Raw genomic sequence first — 23,629 nt, 5'->3', positions numbered from 1 at the left:
TCCCTTCCTTCTATCTGATTTTAAATCACAGGCCAAGATATAAAACCATAACGAAGACACAAACCTCTATCTTATCTGGAAGCAAAATAACACTTGACTAAGAACTTAAAGGAACAGTCAGAGTCTAGTACATGTTTATTGTTGTTGCTTGCTTTTATTTTTGCTTTTTTGTTTGTTTGATTTCTGTTTCTCTGCTTGGAAAGTAGATCTTTGAAATGCTACTATATAAACCACAGAAAGGAAGGAATTGTTGACATTGAATTATTGCTCATCTGTTAGCACATGGACCAGAAATTTGGCCAGAAAGCAGATGCCTTATGTTGATATCCCCCTTCATATCTGGATTCCAACATTTGTTTTGCAAAACAAGCAAATAAACAAAAATCATAACAGACAAACACCAAACCTAATTCTCACCTGCCACATGCTACACACATGGGCTTGAGAGAATTTATGAGCAAAAGCAGGGTGTTTACTCTGGATAAGTATGTATATGGGGAGTCTCCAAAGCACAGAGACTTGACAAATAACACAACTACAACCAATAAAACCCTCCAAAACTCTTTGAGAAGGTGGCCAGAGACTCCAGCCCTTCTTACGTATAAACGTGTCTTATCAAATGCTCAGGATGACGTAGTGCAGGTATCCTTTCCTCGTGCATGCCATCTGCTAACTCTTGCAGCTTCAGAAGAAAGTAGGGCATAGGCAAGGTTCGCTTCATTTGTCTGTCTCACAGCTTCAGCACTCAGCCCATTGGCCACAACCTTAGCTAGCACTGTGTAGACCATTGCTGAAGAAAATGTTCTCTGGGCATAGTGTGTTGGCAGGAAGGCTGGCTGAGAAAGAGATATAAAAGGATTCCTCTACCCATATCATATTTCTTTCTCTGCCTCGGTAATAGCAAGAAGAATACCGAAAATGACTGGCTGAGTAAATTGCTTTTGGAATAAATGTGTTTCCTCCCACTGACCTCCTCCTCCTTTTGGTCTATTTCTCTTCCCAATCTCCTTGCTTCCTCCTATCCCTCTGCATGCATACAAACTTCTCCTCTCCCTTTCAGATAATATAGATGACCTGGCAAGGATCAGGAAAAATACATACACATATTTAGCACTAACAATTCAAGGTGCTGCACTCAGTATTCCAGGCTGAAGAATACAGAGTATAGGTTAGCAACCATATCTTTACCTTCACACACCCTAAGAGCATTTTAAAATTACTGGCACCCTGCTAACCAGATCACATGGTGTAACACCTAAGTTTTAGGCAAAGTCCCTCTCTTGTAAAACGTAATTGCATATAGAAGGGTAGTTCAATGTGCAAACATTCTGGTGATTAAACAGTTATCTTGGCTGCAACCAAACTACCTCCAGGTTTCCCCTCACTTCTAGCCTGGTTTCTCTCTGATTCTCACCTTCAGTAACCTTTCTTATCAGCAGCAAAGATCTTATAATCCAATCTTCCATGAGCTTGACTTTTTCTAATCAGGGTTAAAATTACAGAGATGCACCTATATCTGAGGGATGTGGTTGCAAACTTCCTTTTTACTGGGGAAATAACATAATTTTGTTTTTGAAGCAATTGTCTGCCAAATTAATGAACACAGACTTTATTGATGTCTGACAACAAATTCTTCACTCTCCAGAAACTAACTAGTTACCCTACAATTCAATTCTGACACAATGTAGTGTCAGAGTCTATAAATTAAAGATTCAGATAATGGTTCCAAATCACAAGTTCTTGTCTCCACTTTCCACCAACAGTCAGTAATTCTGGGGGTTTACACAACACCTCTTTAGATATAATAATTAACTAAGACTTATTTATAGATACACCCCAGAAAGATCCCAATGGAAAAGGTCCTAAGAACAATTGATATATAATGAGCAGGGATCTAAATTCTCACACTCAACAATACCTTAATGAGTTCACCAACCCAAAAGCTCCTCAGACTTCATGCTTTATGGTTTGCTTGAGGTTTTATTGGATGTGGTGATGAAAGCCATTGGTGATAGATCTCCACCTCTCATTACTTGCTTCTCCCCAGAGGCTATTGAATACATCTCAAAATGCCAACTGCCTAAGCATGGGAAGAAGCTCCCATACCTAAGCTGTTTAGGTACCTCCTGCTATAGGTAATTTCTTTAGCATACAAAATATCATTTAGGAAATCTCAATGGTTTTAAGTGCCATGTGCCAAGAACCAAAGATGAAGACTGATTTTGTGTGTGTGTGTGTGTGTGTGTGTGTTCTATCACATAAAATAATAAAAATTGTAAAGCACAGTACCTGCCAAATTAGTGAGCATGAAGACAGACCAACAGAGATACCCTGGTCTCTCTCTACCCATACCCACAGTGCCTCTTAAGACACCTCAAATGAAGACTGGGATGATGGCTGAGTATTTCAGAGCTCATAGTGTTCTTTCAGAACACCCAAGTTCAGTTTGAAGCCACCAAATCAAGCAGTTCACAACTTGCCTGTAACTCCAGTTTCAAAGCCTCTTTCCCTTGTCTGACTTCAAAGGGCAATTGTTTTCATATGCACATACTCCTACACACACACACACACACACACACACACAATCAACCAATCAGTCAATCAATAAATAAGGCTTTAAAACAAACTGTTAGTGAATTTGTTCAAGAGCTCTGGACCTACCTCATGGGATAGCCACATAGTAACTTTCTCTTTATATGTTCCCTTTACCTGCCATCACCAAATGAGACTAAATTTGGCTTTCTATGCTACTCTTGGTCTCTTTAGCCCTTAGACCTACTTACATGTGTAATTGTGATTGTGACAAATTGTGATTTGTAGCTCCTCAAATTCCAAGTGAGCTTAGACATGACCTTGTTCAAAATATTTTTTCTGGCAAGCCATAGCATCTAATTTAGAATCTTTCCAGGCATTCATAATTGTTTGTTAATTAATTTAGCAGGTTTATGAAATGACTAATTACTGAGAAAGATGGTGGTGGTGATAAAAATAATATCATTTAAATAACATTTATAACTTGTCAGGAACCTTAGTAGACATTTTATGTTTAATAATTAATTTAATTTATATGAACCAGCTATGAACGAGAATAAGCACATTCTCTGGACAGCAGGAAACTGAAACTTAGTGAAAAAAGATGGAGGAGCTGCCCCAGGTCATTCAGACAAGATGAAAAAATATTACCTGGCTCCTGATCTCCAGAATGTTCAGACAAAGTAGAATTCTGAAGGCATGATTAATAAGAACTTTTTCAATGATCACAAGGGAAGATTGATTCCCCCCCTCCTACAAAATGGGTTTCTTCCTATATAAGCTCTTCTAGAAAGTTCTCTCTTTCTGGCAATCAAGATTCACAACATGCACATTCTGGTGTTTGTAGCTTATTTTAAAAGATCATCTGTCTGTCACAGAATGACTGAGAGAAGACAAATCTAACTCAGAATCTAGCTCGGTGTATTTGCTTCCAAAGTCCACTTCATATTACTAAGATTCTGCAGGTAAAACATGCCTTAGAACTTGGATGTGATGTGAACTGAATAGTCCTGCCTCAGAAAAGATGCCATTTGACAGAAGGAGTTGAACCTTGTTCTACCCTTTCCTTTACAACCTTTCTACATGGACTATGTCTATTGTTTTTCATCAATTTTTGTTGTTATTTCGATGTAGCTTTTAAGATGACCTGATTGAAGATTTTAATATCTCTCAAAAGAACTCAAATCATACATGTTGACTGCCTTCCTGGAGAAGCTTTCTTTTGAAAAATTAGTTGGTAAGGAGTTTTTGGTACCATTGTTGGAGACATATTATCACTTAATCTATTTTAGTTTATTATGTTTAGACAGAAACATATAGCCAATTAGATTGATGAGAATAAACCAAATCATATAAATTTGATAGTGTTTTCTATCTCAGATTAACTACCCTTACAATGCAATGTTTATTGTGTCTTTATAATTTATGGTTTTTTTTTATCTGAAAATACACATACATGCATACACACACTAAGACTCATAAAGAAGGAAAAACTTTCTCTTCACCATCATTAGTATTCTAAGAACCAAACAACAAAGGCAAGGAAATTAACAAAAGAACACAAAAATAATTCAAGAAGACTTGGGATAGAATTCATTATCTAAAATAGTTCAAATTTTTACTCTGACCAAGAATCGGTGGTGGTGCACATCTTTAATCCCAGCACTCAGGAGGCAGAGGCAGGCAGATCTCTGTGAGTTTGAGGCCAGCCTGGTCTACAAGAGCTAGTTTAAGGACACGCACCAAAGCCACAGAGAAACCCTGTCTCAAAAAACCAAGAGAGAGAGAGAGAGAGAGAGAGAGAGAGAGAGAGAGAGAGAGAGAGAGAGAAAATCAAAGTGAAAGAATGTAAGTAAGGTAAGTAAATCCACTCTCATTTCTGCCTTCAGAGACAGACACTTGCGGCATATTCCTTTTGAAGGTTAAGTTTTAATCCATATTCCTTCCCCAGTTAGTGTTCATAAAGCCAACTTCTAAAGGTCAGGGACACACAGCATCCTCAAGCTTCCTTTCAGTATAATAGACCACATTTCTTTGCCTAAGTCCAATCACACACACACACACACACACACACACACACACACACGTATGTATATACATATATATATATATCATCAATTACTTTTTCAAACCCTCTTTCATATACTATAGTTTGTAGTTTGTAATCATAATGTTCACAAACATTTGATTAAATTGTTCTAAATTGCTAAAAATGTTTCCTTTGGGTAGAGAAATTAACATTTTTTCTGAATGAGCCTAGCATTCATGAAAAATCCCATTGATTTAAAATCGTATCTTATATTCATATTTTCTACTCATCTCAGTACTTGGGAGGCAGAGACAGGTAGACCTCTGAGTTAGAGCAAGTTCCAGGACAGCCAAGGCTATAGAGAGACCTTGTCTCAAAAAAATATGCTTTGAAATTATTGGCAATATTGTTACTTAAGTCTGTGCACTATCTTTATGTAGAGACTAACTTCATGCTGAATTTTAAGTTTTCCATTGTCCAAAGATATGAAATTTTACATACTCTTCTCAAATGTACAACCTCCCATCTTTGATTCCTTCTATTATATTTTTCTTTTGCTCTTCATTAACTTCATGTTGTACTATTTGTCAATTAATCTTAGTTTTTTATTATTTTTCTTGCTCTATTTCCTTCTACTTATATTTACTTTTTCAGTGCTTGCCTTGGCTGAACCTAAGTCCTTGTCCATGCTAAGCAAGCCTCTAGCACTAACCCACATTCTCAGCAGTGTTTTTATTTTATGTGGTCAGTAGAACTCTAAATCTGGTCCTATGCCTATGTCTTTAGAAACTATCTATTCTTAGGCAGCAGTTTGATAGTTATGCTATACTACATGAGTATACAATAAGGACATTGTCTTACATTACACAGAGAATATTGTGATCCTATTGGCCCTTTTTAAAGAACGACCTTCTGTCCCTGGTAGCAGAAGTGATAGTCAGCAATTAGAAGAACAGGGGGGTGGGAGTAGCGAGGACTGATGTGCCATTTTCAGAAATTGCAGGGGTAGCCGGTAGCCACCATGTGTGTCAATGTGATCAAGTTATGAATTTTAGCTTTAGTATGGGAGAGAAGGTACTAGAAGAACTTTCAGATCACATTCCTAAAGACAAGATGCTTACTTTGAAATATCCAATTTCCATTGGAATCAGACAAAAATTTGGGGTAGAGGCTAAGGGATAGAAAGGAGGGGGAAAGGGGGGTTGAGAAAACTTGAGGGAATGGGATAGTCGAGATGGAGGAAGGACATATATGAGATCAAGAAAAGAGATATCTTGATTGAGGGAGCTATTATGGTGTTAGCAAGAAGCCTGGCCCTAGAAGAATGCCTAAGAATCCACCGGGATGACCCCAGCTAAGACCCTAAGCAATAGAGGAGAGGGTGCCTGAAATGACCTTACGTGTAGTCAGACTGATGATTATCTTAAATATCACCATAGAACCTTTGTCCAACAACAGACGGAAACAGAGGTAGAGACCCACGTTGGAAGCACCAGACTGAGCTCCCAAGGTCCAGTTGAAGAGTGGAGGGAGTGAGAGTATGAGCAAGGAATTCAAGACCTGAGGGGTTCATACACTAAGACAGTTTGCTTGAGATATGGTAGCTCACCAACTCCAACTGGACCGGGAGTGAATGAGCATGGGAACAACCAAGCCCCTCTGAAGGGGGTTGACAGTTTGGGCAGACTGAGGAGCCACTGATAGTGCACCGGGATTTATCTCTACTGCATGTACCAGCTTCTTGGGATCCTATTCCCTTTGGATGTAAACCTTGCTCAACCTAGATGTAGTAGGGAGGGCCTTGGACTTTCCACAGGACAGGGTGCATGGTCCTCTCTTAGGATTGGAGGGGGTGGAGTGGGAGGGTCTGTGGAGGGAAAGGGAGGGAAGTGGAAGGAGGGCAGGAAGTGGGAATTTGGATTGTTTTTTTTTTTTTTTTTTTTTTTTTTAGAGAAACGTTGTTGTTTAATGGTAAAGCTCAGCACACTCCGGCACCAGGACCGGCATGGAGTCGAAGCAGCAGGGATGGCTGGGTGACCCCATGGAGCCTCAGACAGGGCAAAGCCCAGAATGGCATAGGAGAAGAGCTGTTGCTTGAGAGACGGGTTCCTGGCATAGCCAATAATCAAGCTACCAAACACTATTCCAATGCCAGCTCCGGATCCAGCCACACCAACTGTGGCAGCCCCAGCACCAATAAACTTGGCAGCTGTGTCAATGTCCCGGGAAACAACACTGGTCTGGAATTCCCGTCTGGCCACCTGGAGAGGGGAGCTGCTGCAGGAAGGCTGTTTAACCTGTTTAGATGGGGCCTCTGGTCTACTCAAGAGGGAGGCAGACTCAGGCCTGATTAGACCCCTGGTACAGGAGCGGATCAGAACTGGAGTAATGAGCAGTGCCTTGGTGGTCTGCATTTTTCAATCTGCACTCCACTCCCCTGGAGCCCCTGCTCGGCCCACGGCACTCTCGCTGCTCAAGGTGACTGACTCCGGATTGGTATTTTTATAAGTAATAAATAAATAAAAGAAATATCCAATTTCCAACCATCATAATTGGTAAAATGTAATGACACTTACCAACCCTGAAAAACATACATCAAGGACCCTGAAAAACATGTATCTCAATAATAAATGTACCCATCATTTTCAATTTTATTTATAGGCACTTATTTGGAGAGCGATAAGGACTTCATATTAATGCCATGGTATTTAAAAGTTTGTTGATTATATCATCTTTGCCTATACCATGACTAGTAAACAAAATTAGAGGCAATTCACATAGTTCTCAAATTTTCTATCTACTCATTTTTCTATGACAAATTCTGCTGTCATTGTATGTATTGAGATTGATCATTCTTTTAGCTAATTTCCTTTTCAACTAAGTCTAATTCAACATTTCCATTGTGCCTATAACCACTGTGGTACAATCATAATTATTTCAGTTTTCAAATATCCACCCACAAACCTAACAACCCCTGTCCACACTGTTTTTTACCAGTTTCCTCTATTTCTTGAAAAATATTACATGTTCCAATAATCTGAATATTAGTCTCTAATTTCCTGGCTCTCTATTGTGTTACTCCTGCTATCTAGTTAATTAGTTAATAATCCTGTGTTCTTAGTATATGCCCCCTTGTTATTATTATTTGGGAATTTGTTAAGAACAGATCTAGATTTAAAATATGTAAGTCTGGGGGTGACAGTTTCTTGCTTTTGACTAGCACTTGGATCAGCACCAATTTAGAAACATTTTAAGCTAAATTTTCCTTAGCACAGGGCTTGAAGAGCAGGGGAGTATATATTCTAAGACTGGGAACTCCAAGAGAGAAGCTTTGTGACTTGAAATTCTCATTAGTTTTTCTTTATTAGTATTTATCATTCAAAAATTGTAGCACGTTTACATACCAATCCACAGATGGCACAGTTCCCACTGTAGAATATGTTTCTGTTCCTTTGTCTCCACTGTGAGTGGTGGTCTTAGGTACCCCAGATATGAAGAGTTCTCTCAGTGTTCTGTGCATCAGTTCATGAGAAGCAAAAAGACCCAGGAGAGCAATAATAGGTCTCACTTTCTGCCCTTGATTTAGGCATTATTACACATCTCGGCCTAGGACATATTGGTTTGTTTGTTTGCTTCTTACTACCTCAACAAAGCAACAAAAATAAATAATTGAATTTGAATCATTAGAAACATTTTTTTCTGTTTTTTTCGAGACAGGGTTCCTCTGTAGCTTTGGAGCTTGTCCTGGAACTAGCTCTTGTAGCCTAGGCTGGCCTCAAACTCATAGAGATCCACCTGCCTCTGCCTCCCAATTACTAGGATTAAAGCCATGTGCCACCACTGCCCGGCTAGAAGCATATTTTATTTAACTGAGCTTTCATACTTCACAGAAATTTCGTAATTAAACCATAATTAAAGATAATTGTTTAATTGTGTTAAATGATATTTTTGGTTATTGTCTGTGTCTTCCTCTTTACCTTATGACTTCACAAGACAACATCTTAATGAGTATACTTGTGGTTGTATGTCGTTAGTGCCTACACCAAAGCCTGAGAAATAGCAACTGCTGAAAGTGAAATCCAAAAGGGAAGATATGAGCTTATGTGTATGCATATAATTATGCCTGTGTTAGACATATGAATATACATATGTAAAAAAATCTGTGTTAAATTAAATTGAATGGTTTACTTTTAAAACCATTTATTTGGTCACGAAAGACCCAAATTTTATTATGTGATCAATGTATTATTAAGACTAAGAGAGAATCGTAAAAATTAAGAAATTCATTACATTGAGTATGAAGTGAAAAGATAAATGGATATTCTTTGGACAAAATTAGTTATTACTATGACAGAACCATCAGATAAATGAAGATGTGTAAAGCCCTGACTTATTGTAATATATACTCAGTGTTAACCTTAATTTCAGGCTGTCATTCGTGTTTGCATCGTTAACGCACCATTTCCCTGGTGGGACTGAAAGGTTCTGTATTAAAGATTGTCACTTGCAGGTTTGAGGCACCTGGCATTACTGTACTATGACTGACATGGGCACTGGGCAGCCTCTCAGAGCCTCTGCCAGCATGTCTTTATCTTGAGTAGAGGAAAAGATTGGATAATTGGATGGTTGAGCAAGGATCCATGAATGTGCATTGGATGGAAGCAGAAGCACGTGTTCAAGAATGCAAATTTGAGGGGGAGCACTGGCTTCTGGGAAGGACACTGGTAGTGAGGTCTGAAAGACAAGAGTTTAATGCTTCCTCCTGTATCTGCACTTCAGTCAGTTTATCTGTAAAATGAAACGACTTGCTAGCACATGTGCTTTCTAATCCTATATAATCACCATCAGATATTACTCACACTTGGAGATCTCTTTGAAGAGCAGAGTAAATGTTGGAGTAAAATGCTCTTCATTTGTAGAAGGCACTATAATGTAAACTTTCATCAGACTTTCCAATACTTAAACTATAAATGCCATATACCTGCTCCCATGTATTTCCCCATTGTCATAATCACAACCCATATACAATTCTAAGTTTTTTTTAAAGTAATATATGTTCAATCAAGAGGAATGAGAAAAGTTAGGTATGCTAGAGTTATTCAGAGTTACTCAGCATCCCTTATAGCCAAGAGTTTGATAGGGATGAGGATTACGACCTTAGTGCCACAAATATTTTGTTGTCCTCATGTTATTCTCCTTTCTTTCACTACTACTGTGATCTCATTGAGGAACAGTTCTCCATGATTCCATTGTGTCTACTTCATAGTATCTAATAATCAATGGCGAATGCATGAAGATCCTCAGCATGTGACAATCCTAGCCCATCAAAATGCTCTAAAAGAAAACATCATCCCCAGCCTCATCTACTTTTCACAAAGAGAAAAATTAGGGACAAAACACAAGTAAATATCAGGTATGAAAGTTAGGTTATTCACATCTTGTTATTAATAAAACACAACCAAGAAATATATCCGTGCATATATATATACATATGTATATAATTATTAAACCAAATTGACTGGTTCTGTGAAACAAAAATAATTCAAACTCGTATTTTTCTCTCCCATAAGTAGACTGTGTAAGGCTATATTGTATATTAGGATCAGGCCACTAGCTGCAAGATAAGGGTAATATCTGGAAGTCTGATATTTTTAGAGGCTCTGTGACTACTCTTGTCATTTTCCCATTTATCAATATTGGTTCAGACTACATTCATCCCTAGAAATTGAGATTCTACCTATGACCAGGACTTTGGCAGATCTCAGCCTTACTTAGCTTTATCTTGCCTTACTGCTTAACCTTACTACTCATTATCTTGCTATCATGAGACCAAAGCAAGCTTTTTTTACCCATAGTTATGGATGAAATTCTTATCTTACACAGATTGGTGGGCCAAGCTCATGATGCCAGTGGAATTCACACTACAAGACTGTGTTTTCATGACCCCCTTACTGGTGTAAGTAGTAAGTCCTACCTCCACACCATCAAACATACTAAGCAAACAATTTCCTCGACTCCACTATACATACCGTCATTCTCAACATAATGATGCTGGTCTCCAGTAATTCTCAGTTCTCTTTCCTTTTCTGCATCATGAAAACCTCCCAATAACAAACCATGTAATGAGTTTCTTCCTTTTAATTTCTCTATCTCCAAATTCAGCATAAAACCTAAGTCAGTTTAATGCCTAATCTAGTTGTATGTCAAAGCTGTCAAGGAATGTATGTCATAGAAAATAAATCAGCTTTAGATACCTAGTTCTTTTCAACACATGACCTTGACCTTAGACCATCAGTAATCATTTTTTTTAATCAGGTCTTACCTCAGAATACAAACATCAGCATTATTTGGATCATATAAAGATGAAATTATATTTCACATGTATACAAGATATCTCTCACACCTACTGTAGACTAAACAGAACATATAAAAATTAAGTCAAAATATGATCTAACATTCTCTTTAAAAATAGCTATATGTTTGTCTACTAAAAACACTTTTCTTGGGTCAATCTTGCTCATTCTATTTTTTTTAAATACTTCTGTACTCTAAGTACAATTGAAAGAGATGAGGCATTGGTCTTTTGTTGATTAAGGTAAGTAAAACAAAGTAAGGAGAAGGGCTGATGTGGCTGATTCAGTAGATTTTTGGAAGAGTATTGAAGGTATTATTTTCTCTACAGATCATTAAATGGGAGACTATAGGTTCATTGGTTCAACACTTTGTTGGATCTGATTAAGGGGAAGGTAGAATGCAGGAAAAAAATAACAACAACAAAGGAGAAAAGCAAAAACTCTAGTTACTTAAAATCTAACTACTTATCTTACATTTATTAGCCAATTACACCTTTACAAAATACCATAGCAGTTTCTGCAAAATTCTTAACATACTCAAGTACTCTAAGACACAGCCTAGGTCTCACCAACACACTTTTAAGTGTAGAATGCTAAACATTTAGGGTTCAGTGCAAGACTAACCTTAAGCAGCAAACTATATATTTTAAACAAAAATAATGTGGAGGAGGGAGATCATAGATGAATCATTATAAATTAAGATAGTGCTAAAATATATGGAAAATTGACAGAGTAAAATTGGGTTTCATGTGTATGCATGGACCACTTGCCTAGGCTACAATTGCATATTTTGTCTCTTTCTAGCGGGACCTGCAAGTCACTTTAGCTCTAGCTATAATGAGGCCATACAGAAATGATCTTCACTATGGCTAACTTAGAAAGCTGCCATGTTATAAGGTTTTCTCTGACCTGGTTCCATTTTCTGCAGTTCAAACAGAATACCCAAGCCTGGGCAATTTATGAAACAAAATGAATTTACCTGATCATGATTCTGGAAATTGGGACTTGCAAGAGCATGGCACAACAACAACAACAACAACAAACAAAAAACACCTTCATACCTTTCTCATCTCATGGTGAAAAGTAGAGGGGCAAAAGGGAGCAAAGGTGCCCGGAAGAGGGACTAAAGTTGCTAGTATACCCACTTTCACAGGCAAACTTCTCCGGCAATAGAGACATTAATGCATTCTGGAGGGCAGGAGCTACCACCTCCCAATGCTGTTGCATAATGGGTTAAGTTTCCAAATGTAAATTTTGGGGAGTACATTCTAACCTTAGATTTTTGTTTATTCCTATAAATAAGTCAAATCAGATGTTACTGTCACAGAATTAAATTCATCACTCATATTATCTTTCTCCTTTAATTTTTTTTTTTGAAAAAAAATCCGCCTCCTCCCAGCCTCCCATTTCCCTCTTCCTTCTCCCACTCCTCTCCTCCTCCCCTCACTCCTCTCCCCCTCCCTCTCCAGTCCAATGGGCAGTCAGGGTTCCCTGCCCTGTGGGAAGTCCTAGGTCCTCCCCTCTCCGTCCATGTTTAGGAAGGTGAACATCCAAACAGGCTAGGCTCCCACAAAGCCAGTACATGCAGTAGGATCAAAACCCAGTGCCATTGTCCTTGGCTTCTCATCAGCCCTCATTGTTCGCCATGTTCAGAGAGTCCGGTTTTATCCCATGCTTTTTCAGTCCCAGTCCAACTGGCCTTGGTGAGCTCCCAATAGATCAGCCCCACTGTCACAGTGGGTGGGTGCACCCCTCCCGGTCCTGACTTCCTTGCTCATGTTTTCTCTCCTTCTGCTCCTCATTTACACCTTGGGAGCTCAGTCCAGTGCTCCAATGTGGGTCTCTGTCTCTATCTCCATCCATCGCCAGATGAAGGTTCTATGGTGATATGCAAGCTATTCATCAGTATGGCTATACGATAGGGCCTTTTCAGGTTCCCTCTCCTCAGCTGCACAAGGAACTAACTGGGGACATCTCCCTGGACACCTGGTAGCCCCTCTAGGGTCAAGTCTCTTGCCAACTCTAAGATGGCTCCCTTAATTAAGATATATACTTCCCTGATGCCGTGTCCATCCTTCCTTTATCCCAACCATCCCATTCCCCCAAGTTCCCCTCATCCTCCCCTTCTCACTACTTGTGAACTTTGCAATTCCCCAGTGGGCTTGGCCCCTGAAGTCTACCCTGTTATAGTAAGTACTTTTTTAGTAAGCACTATTGCATTCCATGCTTAACTTGGCATGGATTGACTCCCTCCCTGTTATACCAGTTATCATCGAGTTGACCAACAGACCCTGCCAGTGCCGAGTTCTGGAACTCCACCTGACCCGAGTTATTTTTGCCAGGTTCTTAGCCACTCTGGCTTTATGCTCACTTTGTTCTACAAAAAGCTTCCTCTCCGATTCTTCTTATCTCAATTTCACCTGTTCAGCATCCTCTCTGTTCTATGCATCTATGTCTTACTAATCCTTGACTTCATACAGGTGGCATTTTAATTTCTGTTGTCATGGTACTCTCTGAACGTCTATGAGGGAGTGAAAATAGGAATAAAATTAACTAAACTCTTAGGTGCAGTCTTAGAATTTCAACAGAAAGTCTGAGAATAAAGAAAAATATCACTACCTAAGGCAAATTATAATAATAATAGAGCCTGGAAAAAAAGAGTCCAACTACTCTATCCACTTTGTTTGTACCTTAAGTTACCTAAAGCTATTTATTGTTCAGAATTATTTTAAAAAAGTCCTACTACCCACCTCAGTCCTCTCAATGGTTCTGTCTTGAAAAAAATAGCTAATCACAAATACTAAGAGTTTAAACTTTAGATGGCATACCGTTTTCTCCTCTTGACTATTATCTTAGACCTACATGCTAGACTAAAATTCACATATTATACATACACTTTGTTTCACATATCTTGAAAGCTTAGCTCACCTTTTAAGTGATAAAAAGCAGTACTTCTGCCTTCTACTTCATAATACAGAACAAAACGTATCCCCATCTGCCATCTGGTGCTTTCCTTGAGTGAGAAACCATGTTAACTAACTTTATAAAACTAACATTGGCTGAGGAGCGAGTGAGTCAGGCTCACTCCTTGAGGGTAGGATGAGAGAGCCTGAGCTCTTCAGACACAGAGCGTGACTGCTGTTGTGGAAAGCATCACATGAGTCAGTTAGAAAAGATGTAGACCCTTCTCTGCCTAAGGACTGTCATGAGTCGGGCACTATAACTTCATAATTATATAAGTTTAGAAGAGGTAGAACAGCTCAAGAACGTAGTAACAAATATTAACCACGACATTAAAGACATTAAGCTGGTACCTGTCAATCAATCACCTGTATCCTTCTACCTTCCAGAACTAGCCCTTTCTGATAATCTATGACTAAAAGTTGGTGAGCCCACAGCTAACAAATATATGGCTTTTCACACCATAATTTTTTATGGATGGTTACTCCAATGGTCTCACTTGTAGTGTTTGTGGTTCATATTCATAAAGATATGGGAACATTTTTGCACAAATATTGATAACCAAACCTATGGACTTCTTAAAGATTATACTATTCCTGCCCTTTGATCCTGTATTGTCCTCCCTGTCTTTTTTTCTTCCCTTTATTTATACCTTATTTCTATTTTCTTTTTCTTGCCTTTGGTAGGATTACTTGACTATTTGATTGTTGTGATAGAGTTTTCCAAAGATTCTCTATCAGAATGATTTTACTGACATTTAAACACATTATTAAGGAAATAGAACATTGCTCAAAGGTCATACTTTGGATTTGAAGTTTAAAGGTTTTCATGTTGTTTGGTAAAGGTATCATAAATGTCATCTCTCTCCAAAACCAGCTCTCCCATAGTCAATGACAATTGGATTTATTAAAAATTTGGGCTTCTTTAGCTTTACCATGCAACATTTGTCAAAACTAATAAGACAGAAAATATTGAGGCTCTGGACAGTTGTTGTTCAGCATGCTACCACCGGCTACCACTGGCAAGCACTTGATACCTGTGAAAATGCTTTGTGATGTGCAATGTGCAGTCCAAGTCTTATGAAACAGGGTACCAACCATCCTGTTCTTTCTTATTCACAGTGTAGTTCCCTTTTCCTCAAAGATGATCAGCCTCAAACTCATTGCTGTTATTCTGGAATTAAAATAGGAGAGGTTCAGTGTGTCGAAACTGACTTACTAATTTAAATGTGACTCTATCCCATTATAGCTTCCTACCACAAAAGGATTAGTTGGCATCAATTCTCAAATATAAAGGAGGTCATGAGGAAGCATTTCACTAAATAGACTCTTAATAGTCCTTTCCAGACACAGCTGTCTATATATAATTGGTATTTGTATAAAAGAAACCAAAGGGAAAAAGTGTGGAGTATGTGACAAAAATCAACTCTGGTCCCCCCACCAGGATAAGTGAATTTCTGTATCAAGAATTGCTCTGCCTAAACAAGATCCCACAAAGAAAGAAATTTTGGGTGTTAACTTATTAAATACAATTGAAAAGAACTAGAATATTGAAATGCTTTTGCAATTCATCATATTTACGAAAATAAATCTATCAAGACACCCAATAAATTAGTCTTGATGAGATTTGTAATGAGGCATTAAGGATAAGCTAAGTAAACTACGGGGATGCTAGCAAAATATACCGCGGTGTAGCATACCCAGCCATGACTTCTATTTTATGCAAATAATTAAACAAGAAATATTTTAAATAAGCAAGAAATTTTAATCTCAAAAGAACCTAGACAAAACAAATTTAATAGTCTTGATTACCTAACCAAGTTCAGAGCTATTATACCCCTTGATTCTGTTTTTATCACAAGTGAAATTAAAGACTTTTTTGTATAAATGAAGTCATATTTAGCTTCTTAAAATTCCAGGCCAGTGCGGAATTTAATATACTCTTTGGTTTCCAGAGAAAGCTGCTCATTACAGGAACTAATGGAAGAAAAAAATAATTATCCCTATTGTTGTTTCAGGGCGTACGCAGAGATATCATTTTACACAATTGTCAGAACTACTGATAAGACTTCTAAACAGATCATGGAAGATCGCTTGTGGGTGAATGTTCTCATTTCTTTCAAAGCCAAAGTTATTTCCTTTTTGTAATGAGATGGAATTTTATAACTTGATGAGCTTTCATGGTTTATTTTAAATATAATACAGTGCATCATATCGCCAAGTGCATATATACACATATAGCTATAATGTGTACATATATAGTTTATATGTACTTACACTCCTTTTGGTTAACTCAATGGACTTGCATAAATAAACAAGTCTCGCATGGTAGTAGGAACAGATGGATTTGCATGGGGCAACCAGACTCACAGGCAACAAAACCCGTTTATGTTGAGGTAGGTGCTATTCTGTGTATCATGGTCCAGGCAGCAAACACACTTGACATTAGGTAAACTGAGTCACTCTGAGATGGGATGTGGTATCTTTATATTGATGGACAAGAACAAGGAAATATCATCCAGAGTTTCATAAAGACTCTCCCATCATCACCAGTTTCAGGAAAGCCTCTAATCTCCACACATTAACTCCTTCCCCAGCTGAATATATAGAATCCTGCTGAATCCTCCTGTCATGTCTAAATCATATCTATAGTACAAAGACAATACTACCAATGACAGAAGAGACCTGTCAATCTAGAGTAGAGAGAGGAGCTAAAAGCTTTGGCCTAGGGCAGTAGTTCCCAACCTTCCTAATGTTGTAACCCTTTAATACAGTCCCTCAGGTTGTGATGTCCCCAACTATAAAATTATTTCATTGCTACTTCATAACTAATATTACTACTTTTATGAATCATAATGGTATCTGATATGACTCCTGTCAGGGTCATGACCCAGACATTGAGAACAACTGACCTAGGGTCTTATATCACAACTTCTGTTCTGAGTGGCATCTTTTTGAAGAATGAGATTCTAGATTTGTATGAGCTTTGATATTTGTGGGACCTATGTAGATATGTAAGGCTGGGTGTCTTTAGCCTGTCATTTCTGTGTGTGTCTTCTGGCCCCCATAGGGTGCTGCAACTCTGTAATTCACATTCAAACCAACTGAAAGTACCAGAGGTTTAAGAGGTCATTGTCATCAGACATAAACTTCTCTAGTAAACAAGTCTGGCCTCATACTTTAGGACAGCCAGCATCCCCATTTCAAGTCAAACTGAGCTGAAAAACTATAAAAATAAGATTCTCTCTCTCTCTCCTCTCTCTCTCTCTCTCTCTCTCTCTCTCTCTCTCTCTCTCTCTCTCTCTCTCTCTCTCCTTCTCCCCACCCCACACTGTGTGTTAAGTATTACACACTTCTTTAATGTCAGTTACAGGCTACCATAAAAGACAATGTGTGCCTCAAGTGAGATAGGAAAATTGAACAGAAATATAAAAGAGTTCAGAAATTTTGGAAACATCTAAATAAGACACCAGTTTTTGCAAACCTACCTGCTACCCCTGCTCATTTTGTCAGGGTAAACTATACTCTTGGAAATGGACAATGATGTTAAAAAAAATAAAACAAATAATGCTGTTTTAAATGAACAGAAGGAGTTCATAGCACAGATCTCCAATACGATCTAGGCCTCTTGACTCAACAGAACTTATTGGAATTGCCTCTAATTGTACTCGAAGCTAAGATTTATTACAACAAAAATAAATACAAAGCAAAAGACAGCCTTGTGGAGGGCTCTCTGAGGTGATGTCTTAAGGAAGTCAGGCTCAGGCTTTAAACAGTCCTCTCCTGGTTGGTCTCTCACAGGGTTTCATCACCCAGCATTCAGTGGTAATAGCAAGTGTTAAATACTATGTCTCAGGGATGAATGTTGCCTGTGTTTCTATGAAAGTTAGTTACATGAGAACTTTTATCTGTCATGTGCCAAAATTCTAGTTGCTCAAAAGTAGAGCAAGTTATCAATGTGAAGAACTGGCTCACACAAGCTCTGCACCGTGGACCACACTGATCATTTAGAGGGAGTTTGATATCAACACAGGGTACTACTTAAGCAGCTAAGTTCTCAAACACAACCAGTGGCAACCTTTAATATCAGGCCTTCAAGAGAATGGACAGTGCCAGGTCTGTGGCAGAAGCCAAATTCTGTATAGCCCTTGAGCCACTCAGCTTCCTTGTCCCAATCTGTGAGCAGAAATGTACAAAGACACCAACTCTATCACGTCTGCAAAATGAATTTAGAACTGACATTTCCCATCTTCTGTGCAAGTGCCAGAGGGGAGGGAAAAACTCAGTCTGCTTCCATCTTAGGCTTGGAAGCCATCTTACAGAAAAGACAAAATGAGGTTCATTCCTGTTTATAATTCAATCTCTGTTTCGCAAGGATTTGGCTATGCCCCAGCTGTAACCTTAACTACAATGGTTCTGTACTGCCTGTTCCAGGGATTGGCTATCATCTTAGTTTTAAAAGTTAATAACCATCTGGCAATCCTACCTTTGTTTCAAATGGGTTGTTACGGCTACCTTGTGAGGACTGCCTGTTGTTATGCTCACCTTGCAACCTTGTCTTTGTTTCAGGAGGTTGTAAGGACTAACTTGTTCTGCTTAGGTTCTGCCCCTGGAACCCTGCTTATTTTGCCCAGCAAATCCTCCATTTGGAAACCCCCTACCCCTGAATGGCACAAGCATGTCCCCTCACATCCAATACTGACCTCTTCAACCCACTTTAGGGAAAGGCAGACCACGTACATAAAAAAAGAAACAACAAAAATAACCTTGTTTTAATTAATTTGGCCATGATGATTTGAGTTGAATGTCTCAAGTAAAGAATGGGCATGAAACAAAAAGAAAAAGAATGGACATGATTTCAGACTCTCAACACCTTGAAATTCTACCGATGTCAGCTAAAATGACCAGTTCTCCTTTCATGCTCCATTTATCCTTCCTTCTCCATGAAGGCAAGCTCTACTTCTCAGGGGGAAACTTCATGTAACTGCTGAGCCATCTCTCCAGACCTAAATTTATTTTTTAAGTAAGAAGAAACAAAAGCTGAAATCAAAGGCATTAAAGGTATTAGACTAGCATAGCCTCAGGGGTGCTCATCTTAGACTTGATTCCTGAAGCAGAGTTAGTGTATTAGGTACTTTTTCCTAAGGAGTCTAAAAGTAGATTCCTTCTACTTCAGGACTTAACTATCAGGGTCAAAGTGAGGGGAAGAAAAAAACAACACTGCTTCTTAAGCATTCAAAATATTTCAGATCCCTTGCTCTCCTCAGCCTTGCAGAATGTAAGTCCATCAAACCTACCCTCTCAAAGTCAAAACTAGTGGAAAGTGTTTGAAGGGCTTTAGTAGATTCGTATGATGTGATATTTGGGACAGATCACAAAGGTTATCTGTGTAGTTTTCTGGCCACTGTGTCCTGCATGGTACCCTCTCATTCAGCCCATCTTTGTTCCTGCTTCTGCAACATTATCAGGATCTCACCATCAGCCCCCAGAGCTGTATCACAGCAGTGCATACCCAGCCTTCGGTGGCCATGCACATTCTTTAAAGGGATTTTTGACTCTGTATTATAGAAAACAAGCAGAGTCCAAAAGATGTATCAACAAATAACTTAATAGCTTCTGCACACCCAAATTAAAATGATAGTGCTTTACTATTTTTCTATTTTCACCTAATTGTTACCTCTAATTTAGCTATTCCAGCCACAAAGAAAATAAAATGAGGTCATAAAATATAAACTAGACTTATCACCAATCTCTGATTAAAGTCTATATACTTTCTTGAATAGGCTCAAATAAATCTGAGCCCATTACTAGATTTTACAAGCAATGCACATCCGACCTAATGGTACCTTCTCTTTCTTGTCTCTGTTAATATCAGTTGGGAAAGTAGAATAAGAAGGACCACCTCCCTGCAGATAGAATATGCTACGTAGAATTGAAACAAAAGCTCTTACGCATATGGTCTCCTCAGCGTGAAACTCCTGAATATATACATAGGTCTGTATCGTTCAGCCACTGAGATTCGGTTTTCATTTTCACTTCCTAGGAAGGTTTCCCCAGATCATTTCAGCTTGCTCTTTGATAAAACTATTTTTACAGAAGTGGTCTTGTTAGGGTTACTATTGCTATATATTGAAACACAATAACCAAAAGCAAGTTGAGGAGGGGAGATGATATTTGGCTTCTGCTTTCACATCACTGTTCATCACTGAAGGAAGTCAGGACAGGAACTCAAACGATAGGAACCTGGAGGCAGGAGCAAATGCAGAGGCCACAGAGGGGTGCGGCTACTGGCTTGCTCCTCATGACCTGCTCAGTCTGCTTTCTTATAGAACCCAGAACCACCAGTCAAGGAGTGGCCCACAATACACTGGGCCCTCCCACATCAATCACTAATTAGGAAAATAATCTACAAGCTTGCCAAGTGTCTGGTATTATACAGGCATTTATCAGTTGGGGTTCTTTGAAATTATCTCCTCTCTATAAACCTAGACTGTATAAAGTTGACATAAAATTAGTCAGTACAGTAAACACTTTGTCAACTTGATACACAAATACTTCACTGATTAATACATAACCATTCCTCTTTTGGTTCATCCCCAAGATCTCAGGTTATTAAATATCACAAATGTAAACTGTATTACAAACTTAAAAGTCCTCAGCTTTTACCAATTCAAACATTTTTAAAGATCATTCTCTTTAAAAACCCACAGTCTTGTTTAATATCTAAAATCTCAAAGTAAATAAATAAATAAAATCTAAAATCTCATGGGAAAAGTTCAAAATCTCTCAACGTTAGTCGTCTATATAACTAAGTGGAATGTTTTCTTACTTCAAAAGGGAAAGACCAGGGCACAGTCATAAACTGAACAAAGCAAAACCAAACTCCGATAATGCAAATAACTCAATGTCCAACTGGGATTTACTCAGGATTTTCGGGGCACCTCTGAGTGGCTTGTGTCACTTCTTGGGCTCCGCCTTTTGCAGCACACAGCTTGTCTTCTAGGCTCCAGCTGGGTCCACTCTACTGCTGCTGTTCTTGGCAGTCATTCCACGGTACCACCTTCTCCAAAATGCTGGGGTCTTCTGTGGCAACTGGGCTTCTCTTTCACCAACAGCCTCTCCCTGGGCTCTCTTTATGGTGGCAAGCCTCAACTTCTCTGCATGACCTCTTCCATTCTGGGGTCTCAACTGCTACTTAGGCTGCACCATCTCTAATCTTACCTTGGCAAGCCTCGGCTGTTTTTCATGACTTGTTCACATCATCAAAACCAGTACTGCCTGAGTGACTTTTCTACGATCAAGTCCAGCTGCCAGCTGATGAAGTACCAGCCACCATGGCTGCCTCTGGAACACAGCTCTAGTGCCCTGATTCTCAGAAAAACACTTCCCAGAAGATTTCACCTCAACCATACAGGTCTCTTCTTAGTCCCTGCTAACTTCTGAGCTCCAGGTAACCAGCATCAATTGTCCCAGAAAAGCAAAGATCTTATTTTGATGGTACGGTGCTTGTTTCCTGTGAATCAAGGCTGACTCTTCATCTCCAACTGACCAGAATTACAGAATCTTAATTTATAATAATAAATATGCATCGCCCCTAATAGTCTCTAAGTAACTTTCAAATTCTGCTCAACAACTTCCCAAGCCAGGCCTCCATTGTCTGTATTTCTTTCAACACTCTCTCACAGAGAGTTCACCAGACTTTGAATGCCCAATGGCTTTTCTGGCCCACAGTTCCAAAGTCCTTCTACAGTTCGTCCAAAATCAACATGGACAGGTTTGTCACAGTATCAAAGTTACTATTGCTGTGATAAAACTCTATGAACAAGAGCAGGTTGAAAAGGAAGGGGTTTATTTGGCTTATGCTTCCGCATCAACTGTTTGCTACTGAAGGAAGTCAGAACAGGAGCTCAAATAAATCAGAAACCTGGAGGCAGGGAGGCAGCGGCTAATGCGCAGACCATGAAGGAGTGCTGCTCACAGGTTTGCTCATCATGGCTTGCTTGCTCTGCCTGCTCTCTTATAGAATGCAACTCAAGAGATGGCCACACCCACAATGGGCTGAGCCCTCCCACATCAATCACTAATTAAAAAAATGCCCTACAGGTTTGCCTATAGTGTATTCTTACAGAGGCGTTTTTTCAAACAGTTCTCTCAGATGACTCTAGCCTGTGTCAATTTGACATAAAATTAGCCAGCACAATGAGTGACAGACGCTGATTTTGTGTTTGTTTTCTTGGTTTCCGCATATCTCCTGCAATCAGAATGGAATCTGGTAAAAGAAAGATCTGGACTGTTCATTCATGACTCTCAATCTGGGCCTTAAAAACAATCCCCGGCTTAGTGGTTGTTCATTTACTGTCTTCGGAAGGAAGGAATGAAGGAATGAATAATTCATTCCATGCTCAAATCCTTCTGAAACTTACTTTTTTTTTTTTTTTGGTTTTTCGAGACAGGGTTTCTCTGTGGTTTTGGAGCCTGTCCTGGAACTAGCTCTGTAGACCAGGCTGGTCTCGAACTCACAGAGATCCACCTGCCTCTGCCTCCAGAGTGCTGGGATTAAAGGCGTGTGCCACCACTGCCCGGCTGAAACTTACTTGTCCTTATCTGAACCAAATGCTTTTTCTATTTTTCTGGAAAAAAATATTGATAAAGAGCTCATTGTTCTCTGTTTTTATGCAGTGTTCACTACAACACACTTTATTTTCTTTATTTAGCTAATATTTGGCTTTCTGAAGTACTTTCCTACAGTTGGTTGCTTGCACCCTACAGAACACATGGGGATCTCTGTATTGCCACAGAGCTCTGGTTGTAGTTTACTTTTCCATGCTTTCTATTACATGATAGGAACATGATTATATACTTTGTATTTTAAATATCCCGACCTTTTATTTTTCTTATTACTTTTTCTTATTTGGGTATGTGTATATAATATATGCAAAATACAGTATAATGTACATTATATTTTACACAACTATAAACAAAAAAATCTAAGATGTGATTTTACCAACACGATATATATATAAATTAGAGAGAGAGAGAGAGAAAGAGAGAAGAGATGCTGGAGCATTTGGAGAAGAGATGGAGGAAGGAGGATGGAAATGATGTTAGGGTAGCCATGTAGGAAATTCTCAAAGAAATTAAAAATTTATACTAAAATGAGCAAATGCCCAAAGGATGAGCTAATGGGTGAGTGAATGAATGTATAGAGGAATGAATACAAGTGTGACGTGGCCTCCCCGTGGGAGACCTTCCCCTTTCTGAGGAGTGGGTGAGGGGAAGGGGAGGAGGGGGAACTAAAGCTAGTATGTAAAATTAATAATAATAATAAAATAGTAAAGGATCCAACAAAAAATTATCAAAAAGAAAAGAGAAAGGAGAGGTATCCCAGGAAGGAGAGGAGGAATACGCAGAGCATACAGCTTGTCCACTATGAAACAAAATAAACCAGCTAAGGCAAAAAAAAAAAAAAAAGAAAAGAAAAGAAAAGAAAGAAACCAAGTGTGAAGTACCCTCATCCAGGAAATCAAATTCAATATGCAACAACAACAACAAAATTGGCCACTGGATTTGGTTATTGCATCCTTTATGACTTCAAGGACAGTTCATAACATTTATTTTGTTGTACTTTCTTCTAAAAGGGAATTTAAAAAAATGAACCATGGTTTTCTATCAATTTCAGACTGTTTCCTTAATTATTTAGTCTGCATCAAAAAAAAAAAAATCCCAAGAAGCCAGAAATAAACACTGAAGTGGAA

The 23,629-nt window shown here is 38.7% G+C and overlaps 1 pseudogene; it reads right to left on the bottom strand.

The window, feature by feature from the left end:
- Window positions 1-623: 623 nt before the first annotated feature.
- LOC101981576 lies at window positions 624-6,990 on the bottom strand (annotated as a pseudogene).
- Window positions 6,991-23,629: the final 16,639 nt, after the last annotated feature.

Source organism: Microtus ochrogaster, linkage group LG3 (assembly GCF_000317375.1).
Source record: "Microtus ochrogaster isolate Prairie Vole_2 linkage group LG3, MicOch1.0, whole genome shotgun sequence".
Classification (NCBI taxonomy): Eukaryota; Metazoa; Chordata; class Mammalia; order Rodentia; family Cricetidae; genus Microtus; species Microtus ochrogaster.
This window is presented reverse-complemented; position numbering and strand designations above follow the sequence as displayed.